This window comes from Dipodomys merriami, unplaced genomic scaffold (genome assembly GCF_024711535.1).
Source record: "Dipodomys merriami isolate MVZ:Mamm:240054 unplaced genomic scaffold, mDipMer1.0.p SCAF_14, whole genome shotgun sequence".
NCBI lineage: Eukaryota > Metazoa > Chordata > Mammalia > Rodentia > Heteromyidae > Dipodomys > Dipodomys merriami.
Window position 1 is genome coordinate 4,028,203 of NW_027202715.1, and position 13,950 is coordinate 4,042,152.

General features: G+C 42.9%; 1 protein-coding gene across 1 annotated transcript in view; it reads left to right on the top strand.

The window, feature by feature from the left end:
* Positions 1-13,812: 13,812 nt before the first annotated feature.
* The window catches only part of Kat6b (lysine acetyltransferase 6B), a 172,826-nt gene continuing 172,688 nt past the window's right edge, over positions 13,813-13,950 (top strand). Inside the window, exon 1 of the mRNA XM_070020641.1 lies at positions 13,813-13,828. The gene's annotated coding sequence lies outside the window, so the exon portion shown is untranslated. The remainder of the gene's footprint in view (positions 13,829-13,950) is intronic.

A 13,950-nucleotide genomic window follows, 5' to 3' on the forward strand; every position in this document is an offset into this window, starting at 1 on the left:
CTCATTATCTTGCCCATGTAATTGTAACCCCTCTGTACAGTATTTTCACAATGAAAAAAATAATAAAATAAGTAAAAAGAAAGTTCACTAGAGAAAAAAAAAATGGGCAGAGAAAGAGCACATGGCAAAGATATGCCTTGGGGAAGACAGCACTTTAGCCAATCTCATTCATCTTCTTTCTTACAAAGCTTGGCTTTAGGTTAAGTAGAATCACTCCTTAAAGATGGCTTTTGGATTTGTGGTCTCCTTTCCGTTTTCCCTAAGGTGATTTATGGTTTCTTCCCTATTTCCTCATTCTTTGGCCCTTGCTTCCTCATTCTAGTGTAGCCCCCTGCCCCATTTCTTTGTCTGGCTTGGGTTGGTTTATCAGTTAGGATCCTGTCATCTGCAGCTCTCTACCCTGCAATTCTTTGATTGGCTGTTTTTCTACTAATTTATATCACTGGGGCTGGAGAGTGATAGTAGAAGAACATGGGTAACTGAGACTCTGTCTCTGAAATAATTTTTGTGTGTGTGTATATTTGTGTATACTGATCCTGGGGTTTTAACTCAGGGCCTGAATGCTGTCCCTGAGCTTTTCTGCTCAATGTTAGCACTTTATCACTTGAGCCACAACTCCACTTTGGGTTTTTTGGTAGTTAATTGGAGATTAGGGTATCGCGGGTTTTCCAGCTGGGTGGGCTTTAAGCCAAGATCCTCAGATTTCAGCCTCCTGAGTGGCTAGGATTACAGGTGTGAATCGCCAGTACCCAGCTGAAATGTTTTCATTTTATTAATCTAACAGGGGAAAAAATAGCCTGTAATAGGTTGATTGTCATGTCTCCATTAACTAGTGAATCCAAATATTTTTTTTATGTTTATTAGCTATTTGTACTTCTTTGGTTGATTACTCATGGTAGACTATATATTTAGTTGAATTTCATTGTTTTATGTGGGCAATGGTCTTGTTATATGGCCCAGGCTGACCTTGAACTCCTGGACTCAAGGAATCCTCTTGCCTCAGCCTTTGGGTACCTGGGATTATAGGTGCGTCCCTCTGTGTCCTAGCCTATATGTTTTAAGAACACATTAAAATTTTTCACAAAAATGTTCTTATTAGCCAGTTTCATAAAGATACCAGATCATGTAGGCCAAAGCACTAACCAAGGCAATCAAAGGCTCTTGCAGCCCCCAGGTCTTTGGCTTTACACTGTAGGCCCCAGACTAAGGAGCCTCTGTGGGCCCAAGTTGTGAACCATGACAACAAGGTTGTATATGGCTTTTAAACAAAAGCAACATTAATGCACAAAGTCCAGTTATTACTTTCTGTAAGAGTAATGATTGTCTGGGGTCACCATTGCTGGAAGGACCCTCCATTGTTGAGGCCAGGCTGGGGGATAGCCTCAGGGCCTACCGGCTGGGATGGCCAGGAATGGGTTTGTTAGTTTGCATAAGCTTCTGTCCTACAGACCTATCCCTGCGTCCTCCTGCAGGGTGGGCAGGAGGGAGGTTTGGTGGGGGTTCCTGATAAGGGAGGCTGAGGACCAGGCACCCCAGGAGGGTAAATAGGAGGCATAGGGCAAAGCCTGCTTCACTTCCAGTTTTGTGTTCATGACAGCAGCCCTGCAGCAAAGTGAATTCTTCAGTAAGGGTCTCATTCATATGTTGCCAAGACACTTAAGACCTATTCTTGAATTCACACAGAAATTAAAAGAAAAATAACAGCCCAGCTAATTTAGCAACTTGGGAGATAGAGCTGGTGCTTTTTGGACAAGGAAAGGCCTGGCCTTCAGGACCCTGCCCCAGGGAGGTCTCTCACTGAGTTACTTTGTATCTGCAGTTCCAGGCCTCACTGTGACTTCGCTAGCACTGTGGGATACAGAATGACAAAGGCACCGAGCATGGGCAGCCTGGTGGTTGGGGGATAGCAAGGGATTGTGGGGGAGGGTATGTGGCAAGCCAGGAGCTTGTGCCACTCCAGCAGCTGCGTAAAAAACAATAGTTGAGGTCCTTGCTCACTCTGCTCCCTAAGTAAAATAATTCTTGTAGAATTAAGTGTAAGGCTTTTGTTCACACATTAAAAAAGGGGGTGCTTCTTGTATCCTTGCTGTCTAGAGGCTCTTGGCCTGGTTTGGGAAGGTTCTTTTTTCTTTTTCTTTTTGTCAATCGTGGGGCCTGAACTCTGGGCCTGGGTGCCGTCCCTCAGCTCTTCAGCTCAAGCTGAGCCACTTGAGCCACAGCACTGCTTCTGGCTTTTTCTGCTTATGTGGTGCTGAGGAATCGAACCCAGGGCCTCATGCATGCCAGGCAAGCACTCTACCATTGAGCCACCTTCCCAGCCCCATTGGAGGGTTCTTTTCTTAGTGGCTGACAATAATACCTTCTCCTTCTCTCCTGAAGTGCCAAGACTCCTGTCTTCTATTCTCCAATGCCCGTTTGCCCTCCCTGAGTCTCATCTTCATAGCAACTTTCTCTTCCACCAAAGCTCTTGGTGCTTAGAGGTCACAGGTGCCTCAGGGCTGCTTCTGTCAACAGGTGGGGGCTTGGCAATGCTGGACTGAATGCCTGAACATTATATCTAGGTAACTCACAAAGCCAGGGCTTCAGGCCTGGTCTTTGAATGTAACAGAATGTAATGATGAAGAGTCTGGCTAGGAATTTGACTCAGGCCAAGTGCCTTAGCTCCTCAGGGCCGCAATTCCTTGTCTGTAAAATAAGGGATAATGGAGTATTTAAACAGAATTGTTGTGAGGATCAAATGAGCCAATTCAGGGAAATCACTTAGCATTGTAAGTACTCTCTAAGTGTTAGCCATTATTAATAACATTGTTATACCAAACACTTTAAAACCATGTTCTGCAAACATGCTTCCTTAGTCCACTTCAACATCCTGAGTTCCCACACTATTTACCCTCAGAGGTTTTGAGTGGAACCACAGAAATACACAACACCATGCCAGCGTCATTTCTCTAGTGCCATTAATTGACAAGAATAAAGGGCGCTTCCTTTAGCCACCTTGTAAATCAGCTCCTAGATCATTAGCCATTTCTTAGAGCTCTAAGACTACACTGAGAAACTGCCAAGAAGGCAGAATATCTTTTCCTTTAAATGTAGCCATATTCCTAAGAAATATCCATAATTCTGAAACACTTAATGGTCAACCAGTTTCTTCCGGAGTCCAGTTAGTGCTGCAAACAAAATAATGGGCTGTAGTTAATAAGGAAGAAAAATTTATTTCATAAGGTTTCTGGGTGATAGAAAGCTCAAGATCAAGGTGATTGTGTTCTGATTGTAAGATAGTGCCTGGAATGCTGTGTCTACCTGGCAGAAGGCAGAAGGAGCCTCATGTGTGGCTTTAAGAAACTTGTAATCCTAGTTACTCAGGAGGCTGAGATCTGAGGACCTTGGTTCAAAGGCAGCTCAGGCAGATATATCTGCAACACTTTTATCTTTAGCTAACTAGCAAAAAGCTGGAACTGGCTGGGAAGGTGGCTTAGTGGTAGAGTGCTTGCCTAGCATATAATGAAACTCTGGGTTCAGTTTTGCTGTGCCACATTAGCAGAAAAAGCCAGAAGTGGTGCTGTGGCTCAAGTGGTAGAGTACTTGCCTTGAGCAAAAGCAACTTGGGGATAGTGCCCAGGTTCTGAGTTCAAGCTCCTTCTACCGCCCCCCCCCAAAAAAAAAAGCTGGAACTACAGGGATGGCTCAAGTGATAGAGCACCAGCCAGAGTGAATGTCCTGAGTTCAGGACCCCGTACTGGCATGTGTGTGTGGCAGAGAGAGAAAGGTAAGTATTTGCAGATAGGATGACAGTGGCTATAATACTAGTGACTCAGGAGGCTGAAATTCGGAGGATTACAGTTGGAAGCCAGACTGGACAGAAAAGTATAAGGGACTCCAGCTCCAAAATAATCAGCAGGTAGAGCTGATCAAGCAAGCCAAGTTCAAACTCCAGTACTGACCAAATGAGTGCTAGGGCCAATGGTTCATACCTGTAACTCTACTATCTTGGAAGGCTAAAAAGAGGAGATTGTAGTTCAAGGCTAGATCAGGCAGAGAAGTTCTCAGTCAGTAACTGGGCACCTGTCATTCCATTTATAGTGGGAAATGACCTCAGCCTCCTGAGTAGCTAGGATTGCCAGTGTGAGCCACCAGGACCAGGTTTTGGTTCTTAACTTCTTGACCTAGCAGTAACTCACATCACTTTGGCTTAATATCCATGGGCTGAAATTGGCCACATAGTCCTAACTTACGGAAGGGAAGGTTTTGACAAATAAGACAGCACAGGGAATATTTGGTGGATAGTAGTCTTTCTGCCACATGAAATACAAAGAAACTACAAATAAATAAACTACAAATAAACTAGACTGAATTATTATTTCAGGTCATTGGTGCCGATTAAGGAAACAAATGCTATAAACTATTACAGACTGTTTACTTAGGGTAGTTTCTCCAAATGTGGCATTGGAATGGAAAGAAAACAAAAAAAAAAAAATCACAGTCTTAATGAGTATATTGGCCAAGTCATTAACAGTCAAAAAAAGGCGGGGAGGGGACACAAAAGCAGACATATAAGCTGGGTGCCAGTAGTTCATCCCTATAATCCTGGCTAGTCAAGAGGCTGAGATCTAAGGATCATGGTTCAAAGCCAGCCCAGGCAGGAAAGTCCATGAGACTCTTATCTCCAATTAACCACCAGAAAACTAGAAGTGGTGATGTGGCTCAAAGTGGTAAAGCACTAACCTTGAGCATTTAGCTCAGGGACAGCTCCCAGCCCCAAGTTCAAGCCCCATGACTGACCAAACAAAAACAAACTCCACAAGGAGCAGTGGAAATAATTGTGGAAGTAGAAAGAAGATCCTCAAAATACAGTATTCTTCATCTCACAAGGGAACTGCAGCAATGGGAACAGTTCCAAGTTTGTGTACATACATATGTACTATAATAGCAAAACAGAAAATGTAGCCTAGCTATATAATACAAATAGAACACTCATTGTTCAAATGCTAAAATGTGAGGTGTTTAAAGACACTTCCTGAGCTCAGCTTATTAAAAGATTGAGTAATAGAAGCCCTTCTTTACAGTGGTTAGGGAATGTATTCATCCAGCCTTCCTATATTTAATGAATGTTTATGAGATGTAAGACACCACATATGAAATGTTTATGCTTATGAGCTCTACAGACTAAGTTGTGAATTAAAAAGGATAAGTTTTGATAAACATACTTCTGTTTTTTAGCCATGCTAGGTTTTCAAACCCAGAGATTTGAACACATTATGCACATGCTCTACCAGTAGCTACACCCCTGGCCCCTGAAAGAGTTTAAAGATGAACTTGTTATATGAAGCTGAACTATGACCTCCTACAAGCAGTCTCTTGTTACTAATACCCAGAGAAGTGGCAAGTTGGTGGAATGGCTCACCAGCTTGATCCCATTGTGTTTTCATGGGATGAAACTTGAAAGATGAACTTCAACTTGAAGTTCAATGATGAACTTGCTTATTTGAAGGATGTGTTGCTGACTGAATGGTTGGGAAGGCAAATTTAGACTCCCCTTGTCTGCAGTTCTGTTTAAAAAGTCAAACATTTCCAGATGTGGAATGATTATGATATATGTACACCATCCCAGAAGGCTTGACATTCTAAGAAGTTCTAGTAAGTTTTTTTTTGTTTTGTTTTTTTTACTACTCTAGTTCCTTTCCTGAAAAACTGACAAACCTTCAGTTGCAATAGGAATATTGACAGGTTAAAACAAAACAAAGGCTCCATGTGACAATATTAACTTTCTGTGTTAATACTGTTTTTCTCTTTTAATAAATAAGACTGTTGGAGGGGGATGGGGCACGCTAGTGGTCTTGAATTCAGGGCCTACGTGCTGTCCCTAAGCTTTTTTGCTCAAGGTTAGCACTCTACTACTTGAGCCATAGCTTATCTTTTTTTTTTTTTTTCTTTGGGGGGGGGGGGAATCGGTCGTGGGGCCTGAGCGCTGTCTCTCAGCTCTTCAGCTCAAGGCTAGCACTCTACCACTTGAGCCACAGCACCACTTCCGGCTTTTTTCTTTTTGCTTATGTAGTGCTGAGGAATCAAACCCAGGGCCTCAGACATGCAAGGCAAGCGCTCTATCACTGAGCCACCTTCCCAGCCCTGAGCTTTGCTTCAGGCTTTTTGTAGTTAATTTGAGGTAAGAGTCTCTCATAGATTTTCCTGCTCTGACTGGCTTTGAATCGCAATTCTCAGATCTCAGTTGCTTCAGTAGCTAGGCCTGAGCACCAGTGCCTAGCTAACTTCATGTTTTTTAAGACCTAAGTCTTGTTACGCATTCAGACTAGTCTTGAACTCCAGATCCTACTATCTCTAAGCATTGGCATCCTATGTGTATACCCCTATACTGTAAAACTATTATAGTTAAGCATGTGTTGGAATATCACAGTGAAACCCCCTCATACTGCAAATATATGCCAATTAAAAAATAAAAAAATTAGTTAACAAATTCAGTGGACATAAAGAAAGTCCTGATGCTGAAGGATCTCAAGTTCAAGGCCTAGACTATTGTTAGCATTTAGACCCTGTCCCAAAAAAAAAAAAAAAAAAGAAACATCCAGTTGCTCATGCCTATATTCCTAGCTACTCAGGAGGCTGAGATCTGAGGATCACTGTTCAAAGCCAGCCCAGGAAGGAAAGTCCCTGAGACTCTTATCTCCAATAAACCACCAGAAAACTAGAAGTGATGCTGTGGCTCAAGCAGTAGAGCAATCGCCTTGAGCTGAAGAGTACAGAGATAGCGTCCAAGCCCAGAGTTCAAGCCCCATGACCAACAAAAAAAGAAAGAAACATCTACCAAAAAAAAAAGTTTTCCAGACACTGGTGGCTCAAGCCTAATAATTTAGCTACTTGGGAAGCTGAGGATTGTGGTTTGAAGCCATCTGGGGCAGGAAAGGCCAAGAGACTTATCTTTAGTTATCCAGTACATTGGAAGTGGCTCAAAGTGTTGGACTGTGCCTAGACTGGGAAATAAGTCCCACAACTGACAAAACAAAACAAAACAACAACAACAACAAAACCCCCAAAGGCTGAGATCTAAGAGTATGGAGGTTTGATGCCAACCTTGATAGGAAAATCCTTGAGACTCTTATCTCTGCAAAAAAAAAAAAGAAAAAAGCTAGAAGTGGAGCTGGTTCTTAAGTGGTAGAGTACTAGCCTAGAGCAAAAAAACTCTGGGGTAGGGTCCAGGCCCAGATCAAGCCCCAGAACCCCCCAAAAAATAGTAAGTTTTACTCTTTTATCATCTTTAGATATTTCACATACGAGAACACGGGTAAGGTAACAGGTACTTGTAATTTATTTAAGTTCATTTTATTTTAGTTTGTGCTGATAACAGACTTCATATTTGCTTGGCTCATTTCATTTCTCTCTCTCTCTCTCTCTCTCTCTCTCTCTCTCTCTCTCTCTCTCTCTCTCTCTGTGCATGTGTGTGTGTGTGTGCCAGTATTAGGACTTAAATTAGGCCTTGAGCTATTGCTTAGCTTTTTTACTCAAGGCCAGGTACTCTACCACTTGAGTCATGAGTCACACCTTCACTTCTAGCTTTTTCTTGGTTAACTGGAGATAAGAGTCTGTCTTATCTCTTAAAAAAATTATTGTAAAGGTGATGAACAGGTAATGAGTACATTTCTTTTTATTTCTTTTTTTAATATATATATTTTTATTGTAAAGATACTGTACTGAGAGGTTACAGTTACATGAGCAAGGTAATGAGTCCATTTCCTATGGAGCATTGTTACTCTCTCCTTTGTTTTTCCCCTACCATCCCTTCCCTCCTCACCTCCCAAACTCCCCCCACCCCCCGAAAAGTTAAAAAGAGTATTTTCTTTTTTTTTTTTTTTTTTTTTTTGGGTCCGGTCGTGGGGCCTGAACTCTGGGCCTGGGCCTGGGCGCTGTCCCTCAGCTCTTCAGCTCAAGGCTAGCGCTCTACCACTTGAGCCACAGCGCCACTTCCGGCTTTTTTCTTTTTGCTTATGTGGTGCTGAGGAATCGAACCCAGGGCCTTAGGCATGCAAGGCAAGCGCTCTACCACTGAGCCACCTTCCCAGCCCATAAAGAGCATTTTCAACGTAGTGTTTTGTACATCTCATTGTTACAATAGGTCATCCTGTATTTCAGCATTTTGTTATTTCCCTTTTCCTCCCCAAATTAGAAAAATATATATACAAGATACAGGACACTGGAATTAAATACAGTGACAACAGGGGTTGTACCATGGGGGAAGAACATACAAAGAAACAAAAAAAAATCACATAGTACATTATAAGTACATTAAAAAGAAGAACAAGAAAGGTAAAATCTCTTGTGTCCCTATCTTGAGGTTCATTTCACTTAGCATCAGGTTATATGGTCATATGTACATAGCTTTTGACCACTTCTGCTTGTCCTAGACATATACTGGTTATTGCAGATAAGGGAAACCATGGGACCTATGTCTCTTTTGGACCACTTAATACAATTTTTCCAAGTCTTTCCATTTCCTAACAAATGAGGCAGTGCCATTCTTTCTGATGGAGGCATTGAATTCCAATATATATATTCATACACACACACACACATCACATTTTCTTTTTTTTTCCCCTCCCATCTATCTCCACAACTACCCCCCCCCCCCCGCCTAAATTGTAAAGTTAGTTATTCGACATAGTGTCGTCTTGTACATCCCATTGTTGCAATGGGTCAACCTGTATCCCTATGTAACCAATTTGTTTTTTTTCCCTTACCCTTCCCAAATTATACCAACATCAATACATTTCTTTTTAAACACTGTTCCCTCTGGGTTTGTCTTGTCTCATGAACTGGCTTAAAACTTTGATCATTACATTTCAGCATCCTGAAATGCATGAACCAAAGTGCTATTTGCTTGGCTTTCTTGCTCATGATGGTGCTATACTGTTTGAGCCTTGCCTCTAGCCCAGCATTTTGCTGGTACATGGAGTCTTGCAGACTTTTGTGCCTAGGCTAACTTTGGACCTCAATCCTCCAAGTCTCAGCCTCCCGAGTAGCTAAGAGGGAGAGTTACTAGTGCCTGGTAATTGCATATTTAAGTTGCAAGATTAGACTTGGCTAAGGCTTTAGTAATGATGTGAAATACCTTTTATTGACTAAAGCTATACATTAACAAGTATATATCAAGTAAATATCACTGCTTTTGTAAGGCTTGTTAAACCTTCCTAAAATCCTAAGTTTTAAGACCAAGCCACTTAGTGGTTTGTCCTGGATGCTAGTTAGTGATAGAGATGAATAATAATAAATGGGTGTCTATTGTTTATTCAGTGTTCTTCTCCACACTCCTTTATCACTGAGTCCTGGAGATGTATATTTTCCTTCAGGATTAAGGACAGAATAAGAGAAAAAAAAGAGTTCTTAATTAATTGAGCACATCGGATTGTGCGTTGTGGAGATAACTGTTAAGGATTAGATTGAACTTGACCTGTGCTTCTTTATCCCTGAAAGAGTATAAAATTGTTCAAATTATTCCTAAATGGACTTTAGTATTGCAGCCCAACTCTCCTCTCCTCCCCTCCCTTCCCCAACACCTGGGTAGTTAACCTTTTCTTTGGTGTAGCCTAATGCTCAAAACAAATTGGGTGGTCTGGAACTGAGGTCTTCCTGTCTCAGCCTTTCCAGTGCTGGGTTTCTAGGCTTGAGTCACCATGTACAATAAAACTGAGTCCTTCTCAAGACTTTTTTGTGATGTTTAGCAAAAGGCTTTCTCACCTTTGAGTCTCAAAACAGAAAAAAACAAAAAACCTTAGAACCCTGTCTTCTCTGAAACATGTATCCTGTTTTACAATCTCTTACCACTCTCAGCACTTCAGAGTATCTCCTTTGGGGCTGAGGCAAATTCCTGGTGTGTTGAAATCTGTAGTCTCCACCCTGACTGTTCTGGTATTTTGAAAAGATTGGGATGAATAATGGAAACCGCCCCTCTACTCAAACTTAATTAACCTTTGGTGGTACTTACAGAGTAGGCTGGTTCAAAAGCTCCTCAGGTGACTTTTTATTTAAATGTTATTTAATTTGTTATTTATTTAATGTTATTATTATTATTTTTTTACAATTCAACAATTAAGTAGGTACTTAACAAGTGCTCCGGCAAGAATAATGGGAGAGGAGGCCCTAGGTAAGATGGGATTTGGTGGAGTCCTTCAAGGTCCTAGATAAAGTAGGGAGTGAGGGCCACAGAGAACAGGGAAAACAGCCAGGGCTGGCCTGGGATGAAAGTAGGAGACTGGGAGAAACTAGAGATGAGATACTGGTTGAGTACAGATGTGCATACACTTAGAGGCAGACTAAGGAGTTTAGACTGATCCAGAATGTATTTAAAAGGCATTAAAGCTTTTAAAGCAACAATGCACAAAATGGGAGCGAGAGCAGATGATATTTGAGAAAATTCAGGCTGTTCATATATGGAACTACAACTTGAATTTACTGTTGTATCATCCTCCACCTCCTTGACTAATGTAATTAGACATTGTGACCTTTTATGGACTGTTTCCACAGTGTTGGGAGAGGGTTTCATGTGGCAAATGGATGAGAGGTATAGGCTAATTTTTGTTTTAAGGGACAAGCTGAATGTAAATAAAGTTCACCAAGGGCCGATAAATTCAGCTGCTTCCTTACCCAATTTCCTGCATATGGACTTAATTGTGTGATTGTGGTACTTCTGACTGGCTTTAGGGCTAGTAAGTAAAGCCAAAAAATCTCTCTTATCCTCTTTCAGAACTCAAGGACAAATAGGGCACATTGTGGAATCCTCCCAATTGTACTCCTCTCAGTATAAGATACTACCAAAAGAAATCCTCTTTCCCAGTTGAGGAATTATTCAGCCTAGGTAAGCAATTCTCTCATATTCAAGGAACATAAGCTTTAAGACAAATCACAGATTAAAAATGTAGATTTAGAAGCCTCACTCCAGGCCTATTGAATTATTATCTCTGGGGTTGGGCAGGGGGAGCTGTATGCAGAACATTAATGTCCAGATCATTCTGATTCCAGTGATCTGCAGACCACACGGAACAGTATAACTAGCTGTCATTAGTTGTGCCCAATGGTAGCTGGTGGCAGCTGTCTTTGGATGGGGTGGGAGACAGGTCAGAGGAGCTGCTTAATTCATAATCTTGCAACCCAGTCATCTTGTAAAATTTGCACCATGCTTGGTTTTCAATTCAAGCTATTTCTAGGTTAACTTCTTAATTGAGCTATTTCACTCAGCAGAGACCTGAGATGCCACAGATAGAGAGAGGTTTAGGACTGAGCATTAAGTATCTTAGGCTGTGTTTCTGTTATCCTTTCAGTCCCACTTATCTGAAGAGCCAGATTTCTCAAAGGACAAGTAACCCTAGAGGGGACTATCAATGGGAAGGCCAGATTCTCTTTCCATGCCACACCCGTTAGAGAATTTTGTGAAGAAAAGAACCTCAAAAAAAAAAAAATCAAGATGTTGGATAAAGAGATTTCTGTCTTCTGTGTTCTCGGCTCTTGGAGGTTACAGTAGCACAAGTTTAAATCTGGTGTGTGCTCTCTCCTTCTTACACTCTCCCGCTCCCTTCCTCCCCACTTTTCTCCCCCTCCCCTGTCCTCCTCCTCCTTGTTTCAGGGCTCCAAACAAGAGCAAGTACCCCTCTCCCCCCAAGCTCATTTCTCTCTCTCTCTTTTTTTGTCAGTCGTGGCTTGAACTCTGGGCCTGTCTCTCAGCTCTTCAGCTCAAGGCTAGTGCTCTACCACTTGAGCCACAGCGCCACTTCCAGTTTTCTGGTGGCTTATTGGAGATGAGTCTCTAAGACTTTCCTGCACGGGCTGGCTTTGAACCGTGACCCTCAGATCTCTTCCTGAGTAGCTAGGATTATAGGCGTGAGTCACCTGCTCCCTGCAGTGTTGGGCAACCCCATTTCTCTCCAGCTGTTTTCCTTTACTCTTAAATGCACTGGAAATCATTGTACAGGAGCAAGTACAGGTCCTGTGTTGGATCCTCAGCACAACCATAACAAAATGACTCATTAAGCCCAGCACCAGTGGAGCCACACCTGAATCCTAGCTGCTCAGGAGGCTGAGATCTGAGGATCCTGGTTTGAAGCCAGCTGGGGCAGAAAAAAAAAAATCCAAAAAACAAAAGCCCCAAACTCATTAGTGATAATAAGTTAGATGCTCTTAACTCTTCCACAATTCATTGGCTGAAGACATCTTAAAGGTGGACATTGGGCTTTTCTTGTCCTTAGTTGTTGCTTTAACATTCTTTATCTTGACTGTACAGACCTGGGGTTTTGAAACTTCTTTTTAATTAAGACATAATTTATTTTTATTGCTTGAGATAAAATGCAGTCTGAGAGGCTCAAATGTAATTTACAAAATAAAGTGCATCTGAACAGATCATATGAAAAATAAAACAAAACAAAAACAAAACTATATAGGCTAAAGAGTGTAAGTTTGGTAACTTTTTTGAGAGTAAAAACTCCACAGCACCTGCATTGTAAAAGCACGTGTATAAATGCCTCCTTTTTGAAATATCTAAATGAACTAGACTGAATTATGAACTAATAGCTTGTAAAAATTCACCTAGAGCAAAGTTACTGAAGATACTAAATGAAAGGGATAGAGGCTTAGGAAACATAACCTACTGTTTTGTTTGTTTTATCAGCAATGTAACTCAAAAGTAGCCAAGCAGATGGCTGGGGGAGCTTTCCCTTTCTCTCTGTTTTGTTTCCCTGGACTAAGCCTGTGAATGCCCAGATTTAATCTAAAGAGGTTTGTGTTTTAAAAACTAACAACCAAGTAATAAAACACCTATAAAAGGGGTTTATAATGGAACCTGTGACAGTTTTGAGTGTAGTATTACAACTCTTCTGCCCCCCTCCTCCCTCTTCTATCCTTTCATGCTACTCTGTGCCCTATCTTGGCTCCTTTCTCACTTCTCTGCCAAAACCCATAGAAATGGGGGGAGCTCACACCCCAAAGTAGTTATGTTTATAAAGTGAAGTGTATTGTGGTCTGCCCGTGACAACAGGGTTGTGCTGTTTGCTTTGTCAGTCTTGAGATAAGGACAGAGATAATTTGCTCTGCGTGCCCTGTGGCTTCAAATGAGGAGTTGAAGATGCTCCTTTGAGGCTGGGCGCTCCTCTCCCTGAATCCCGCAGCCCTCCGTCGAGGCCTGTGATTGACCTGTCTTTTTAGGGACAGACTTCAGTCAACAGGTGGTTTTCCACCCAGGCCACCAAGGCTGAACTTTGGTTCTTTTTCAGAGCTATAGTTCTCCTCCCCCTCCTGAAGAAATGGCGCCTGGAAAGGGAAACTTTTATGTTCGAACTCGAGTAACCTTTTCTCAGTCTACCTTTCTATATTCTCAAGTCTGGGGTGCTAGGATCCCAGACGTCTCATAGAGGAGTCAGGGACCCTCTCTTCAGAGTCCGGAGGGTGCTGGGAGGCATGTGGTGCCTCACCCGGCAGAGGATCCCCCACCGCCCCCTCACGTGGGCCTCAGGAACTAGGGGGGCCCAGGGGAAGCCTGGAAAACCGAACTTTGCCATCAGCCTTCCTTAGAGCGCTGGCTAGAGGAGGGGTGTGTGTGAGGGAAGAAGAGCCCCCCAGCGGTCTTCCCCGCCTTCCCTGCAGCCGCTGCCATCCAGCTGCACAGCCCGGAACGCAGCTGCGACCTCGCCAGCCCGTCGCAGGCCGGGAGAGGGCATCTTGAGGGGCAGCTTCCCACTCTAGCCCGCGTCGGACATCCCCCACTTCCACCCCAGGATGCCGCCGTCGTGCCCTGTCCGCAGTCGCTGAATGTCACTGCTCCCTCCTTCTCCAGATCAGGGTAGACACAGCTCCTGAGGCGTCCCCCACCCCAACACTGCCGCGCTCGCCGAGGGCGCTAGGCCCGGGCGAGGGACGAAGTTTGGGGCCCACTGCAGCGGGAGGGGGGCGCGTTGGCGAGAA